We start from the raw sequence: 5768 nt of genomic DNA on the forward strand, positions 1-5768 counted from the left end.
AGAGAGAGAGAGAGAGAGAGAGAGAAACCGGGTGGTCTCTTTGTAATTCTAAGGTGACGATTGGTAAGCTGACACATAATGGCAGCCACTAACACACTGGGAAGCCTCCAATAACTGACAGTCCCTGACACACCAACAGCTTCTACCAACTGGCAGCACCAGACACACTAGTAGCCATTGGCACCTGTATTTACTGACAGAAGAGAGCCTCTGACATACAACATACCCTCAGACTCAAGAGGTAGCAACTGATTCTGCATGCCCTCAGATACACCAGAAGCTTCTGACACACAGACAGTCTCTGTCCATACACTGCGTAGTTACTGAGACACAGGTAGCCCCCGACACACTGTGTCGTCACTGACACACGGAGTACCCTGAGACACACGGTTACCCCTTGACACACAAGTAGCCACTGACACACTGCATACCCTCAGACACACTGGTAGCTTCTAAAACTAACACACAGGTAGCCATTGACACACAGCGTAGTTACTGACTCACTCAATACTCTCTGAGTTACTGGTAGCCATTGGAACCCAGCGTTCCATCAGACACACTGGTAGCCCCTGACATACTTCATACCCTCAGACTCGAGAGGTAGCCACTGATTCTGCACACCCTCAGACACACTGGTAGCTTCCAAAACTAACACACAGGTAGCCATTGACATACTGGGTAGTTACTGACTCATTGCATACTCTGAGTAAGTGACTGGAAGCCATTGGCACCAAGCGTGCAATGGAGACTCACTGGTAGCCTCTGACACAATGGTAGCCTCCGACACATTGGCAGCCCCTGACACACAGATAGCCTCTGACACACTGATAGCCACCGACAAGGCTACAAGAAAAGACACTAACAATAATAACAACAACAACAATAATACGTAGAGCACACTGGAGGAGCCGCGGTGTCAGGGTCGTTGGACACGCCCTTGTTCAAGCACGGGGACTTAAGTTTTAGTCAGAGTTTTACGGTACTTGCAACGCAATAAGGTCATATAAGTGCCGAAAAATAGACGTGTTACAAGAGAGTAACATACACAAAAAAGAAGGAGGAGAGATAAGAACACGATAGATGTTTGATAGGAAAGAAGGAGCAAACCACAGAAGATCACCTGCCGACAACCCACGCACGGGGACTCGGAAGCATGGACATATCGGAGGATAGAACCACCACTAACAGTAGGCCTACAAGCTGATGGGGAGACGTCCGTTGTGGTAGTCAGTATTGTAGTATTGTCGTACCTGCCTCCACCACAAGTCCAACAGCAGACTACCCGTGCCCACAATGTGGGCGAACCTTCCGAGCCCGGATAGGGATAGGACTAATCAGCCATCTCCGGCGGACCCACAGTCACCGTCAACGGGCCAATTTGTGAAGTCATGGCCATCTTCATATGCGAAGGACGAACAACACACAACACATTGTCGTACACACCTTACTTTAGCTAAAACATTCTGTGGACTCGAACCACACACACACACATCCAGACGGAGAGGGGACAACAGGAGCGCGGGGTGTCAGCGATCCTCCACGTAAGGCTTCCGTGTGCTCCCTCACACTCCTCACTCAGAGAACACAAACAGCAAACATCCCAGCAGCAGTAATAACAACAGCAACAACAACAACAACAGAATCTGTGTCTCCACTCCCACTGTCCGCCATTACTGGAGCAGTAGCAGCAGCCGCCATCTTGTTCTACACGACACACGCGCGCGCGCAGAAAAACAGCAGAGAAAAAACAATATCGGGGATCTCACACACACACGGAGAGAGAGAGAGAGAGAGAGAGAGAGAGAGAGAGAGAGAGAGAGAGAGAGAGAGAGAGAGAGAGAGAGAGAGAGAGACAGAGAAGAAAAAAATTTTTTACATAGGACCGGGCCCCCATCTTTATCTTTGTTTTCTCACCCCCCCCCCGAAAAACCATAAAATCCTATTTTTCCTCCTCTTCTCTCTCCCCCCTCTCTCTCTCTCTCTCTCTCTCTCTCTCTCTCTCTCTCTCTCTCTCCCTCTCTCTCTCTTCTCCCACCGACCTCGCTGCTTCTCTCTCATCGATAAGAAAGTATTGATCGGAAACTGGCACCGCCAGGGCGAGAGTTGAGTCGGGGGGGCCACGGTTCACCACATTCAGACACTGTGTCTCACAGAACATCGCTTGCTGAGGTTGCTATGGGGCGGAGAAACAGAGAGATGTGCTACAACACGGAAGTCCGGCAGCCATGAAGCTTGGCAGGCAAAGTGTTTGTTTACATCACACTTATTGGGGTATTCTCAAGACTTGGAGGCATGCTCCAGACTCGAAAACAGCAGACTGGAAGAAGGAGAAAAAGAAGCTTTCATAGCAGATATAGGGAAGCGTGCCCGTCCCAGGAACATTAAAACATTAGGCTACTACCCTACCCCACCCCCCGCCCAAATTTCAGCAGTTCCCACCCCAAGGTCATCAACTGTTCAGCTTATAGTAGACATGAGGTTCACGCAAAGCGAAGAATCTGTATAATCCTAATGAGTGTGTGTTTATGAGTAAGTCCATGTATGGGGTCATGTATATATATATATAATGTGAGTGTACATGTTTACAAAGAATGGATGGATATGTGGATGCACACCCTTTTTACAACCTACGCCAACCATAATCTACAAGGATGCTACGCTGGGGATGATAGGGCTAGCGGACACAATAGGAGAAAACAAAGGTGGCGAGGGAGCAGGGGTTCGGAGTGAGTCAGCGGGACACGTGACTCATCTTTGTCGTCGTGTTGTGCTCCCTCCAAACCACAAGGCCTACAGATTGGAGTGAAAAAAAAAAATCGGGGGGGTTGGTGTGAGTTGTTCTAGTTTCAGTCCCGTTTTAGTAAGAGTTTGCGTGTTTAGTTTAGTCTTAGTAGTTAGTACATGTTTTACGGCGCTCGCAACTGCATCTAGGGTCATATGAGCGCCAGATGATTGGATGTGTTACAAGAGAGTAACAAACATTTTAAAAAAAGAAGAAGGGGACGTAAGGACGATAGATGTTTGATAGGAAAGAAGAAGCAAACCACACCAGAGCACCCGCTAACCATCCAGTTGTGAGTGGTTACGGTTTCAGTCTAGTTTTAGAAAGAGTTTGAGTTTAAGTACGAGTTTTAGGACACTAGCAACACAATCAGATCATATAAGTTTAAGGGAGTTACAAGAGAGTAGCATACAAAAAGAACAAGGAGAGATAAGGAGGACATATGTGAAGCGTGCTGACAAAATGAGTTACTTCTCGGATTCAGGCCTTAAGGAAATAGACACATCACACTTATAGGTGAAGTTTTTACAATTTATAGGTATGACATAAAAGGAGTGTTATACTTAAAGAATATGGCATCTATAGAAAATTTAAAAATTTGACCCTATAGTGTCAATTTTTGGTCAATATCTCCATTTGTGGACTGCGAGAAGTAACTCATTTTGTCAGCACGCCTCACATATGTTTGACAGAAAAAAAAAGAAAAAAAAAAGAAAAAAAAAGAAAAAAAAAAGAAAAGAAAAAAGGAGCGAATCACCCCAGAGAGATGTGAACATGCATAAGCGGTTCTCCGAAATACACCACACAAATCCCATATGTTCTGACAAGTCGATGTAAAACCTGCTTGGGGCACCCTCCAACCAACTACACAGAAAGACTGAAACGACAGTAGGAGGGCAAAAAAGCCCCCAACAACGTAGAACCTACTAGTGACCCCCTCTCAACACCCACACAGAGAGACTGAAACAACAGAGGGGGAAACACCTTCCAACCACCCACAGACAGACCGAAACAACACAGGGGCAGTAGTAAAGACGTTCCACCTACCCGTGACACTCCCCAAACACCCACAGAGACCGAAACAACTGATGGACAGTTGTACAGAAGTTGGACCAACCAGTGACACCCTCCAATCCAATAACCAATCACCCATACAGACAGACCGAAACAACAGAGGGACAGTAATTATTACAGGTCGGACCTACTGGTGACACTCTCCAAACACCCACACAGAGAAAAACAACACAGCAGCAATACTAAAGGAGTTTGACCTACCAGTGACACCCTCTCAGTTTAGTTTTAGTAAGAGTTTTACGGTATTTGCAACACAATAAGGTCATACGTGTCGAAGATTAGAGGTGTTACAAAAGAGTTTAAACAAAAACATAAGAAGAAGAAGGGGAGATAAAGACGATAGATGTTTGATAGGAAAGAAGAAACAAACCACACCAGAGCACCCGCCAACTTCCCACGACACCCTCTCAACATCCACAGACAGGCCAAAACAACAGAGAGGAAGTCAAGTAGTAAAGTTAAAGAGTTGGACCTACCGATGACACCCTTAAACACCCACAAAGACAGCTCGAAACAACAGAGGGACAGTAGATGAGTTGGACCTACTGGTGACACCCTCTTAGCACCCACAGACAGACCAAAAACAACACGGGGGCAGTAGTAAAGAGCTTTGACCTACCCTACTAGTGACACCCTCCAACCACCCACAGACAGACCGAAACAACAGAGGGACTGGTGAGACTCTCTTAGCACCCACAGACAGACCAAAACAAAAGAGAGGCAGTAGTAAAGAGGTTTGACCTATCCTGCCATTGACACCCTCCAACCACCCACAAAGACAGACAGAAACAACAGAGGGGCAGTAGTAAAGAAGTTGGACCTACCAGTGACACCCTCCAACCACCCACAGAGGGGCAGTAGTAAAGAAGTTGGACCTAAACCAGGGACACCTTCCAACCACCCACAGACAGACCAAAACAACAGAGGGGCAGTTGTAAAGAAGTTTGACCAACCAGTGACACCCTCCAATTCAAGTACATGTACCAATCACCCATACAGACAGACCGAAACAAAAGAGAGACAGTAAATAAGTTGGACCTATTGGCGACACTCTCCAACCACCCACACAGAAACCGAAACAACCGAAGAACAGAGAAACAACAGAGAGAACAGTATATGAGTTGAACCTAGGCTACTGACGACACTTTCCAACCACCCACACAGAAACCGAAACAACCGATGGACAGAGAAGAAGTCGGTCGGGCCAACTGGTGACACACCCTCCAACCACGCGCCCAGGCAGCAGGTTACGAAACACAAGAAATACGCCGTAGTTGAACGAGGCCATAACATAGTTTTTAAAATGCTCTTATACTCTGTTTCAGTATCTGGGGGTCTGGACATGGCCCATTACGCGAAACCCGCATTATTATGATAACCCATACGAGAATTACGCTGTGTCGGGCTGAACTTGACCCAGTTTCCAATTCAAACGCACGAATGAAAGCAGTTAGCAGCCAGTCGAATACATTCACAGTGACTCAGAGAGAAGCCGTACTTTGTCGAGGAAAGGAAAACCCCTCTCTTTATCTGCCTCTCCCTCTTAGTCTTACTTCCCAAGCCCGTCCGTAGCCAAGTAGCAAACATTGATGTCATGTGTTCAAACAAAGCCCCCCACGTGCTCCGTTTGAAGTGCGTACCTGACAGTTCCAAGGTCGTGGGACCTCTTCACGACATGGTATTATATATTATTACTTACACAGCAGTTGAGCTCGACAGCCCCATTGGTTCAGCTCTGGACTACCGGCGCCCCGTCAGTGGTGAAGTGGCCAGGCGTTTCGCTGTCGTACGTAGGAAACCCAACTTCGATTTCCGAGTGGGGAGACATTTTTGTCGAGTATATTTTGGGGTTTTCATGGGTTTTTGTACTCACCTCAGTCCGGGTTGGCCCTGACAGGCAGAAAAAAGCCAG

General features: G+C 47.1%; 1 protein-coding gene across 3 annotated transcripts in view; it reads right to left on the minus strand.

Annotated features, from left to right (window-relative positions):
- The window catches only part of LOC101847826, a 68506-nt gene that overhangs the window by 14273 nt on the left and 48465 nt on the right, over positions 1-5768 (minus strand). The window contains exon 1 of one of the 3 annotated variants that reach the window (XM_013084568.2): positions 1444-1750. The exons of 1 other annotated variant lie outside the window; for it this stretch is intronic. The gene's annotated coding sequence lies outside the window, so the exon portion shown is untranslated. Of the gene's footprint in view, positions 1-1250; positions 1421-1443; positions 1751-5768 lie in introns of those variants that run through there. One more of the 3 variants, XM_035970660.1, reaches the window with a different exon arrangement.

The sequence above is a fragment of the Aplysia californica genome, unplaced genomic scaffold (assembly GCF_000002075.1).
Source record: "Aplysia californica isolate F4 #8 unplaced genomic scaffold, AplCal3.0 scaffold00302, whole genome shotgun sequence".
NCBI lineage: Eukaryota > Metazoa > Mollusca > Gastropoda > Aplysiida > Aplysiidae > Aplysia > Aplysia californica.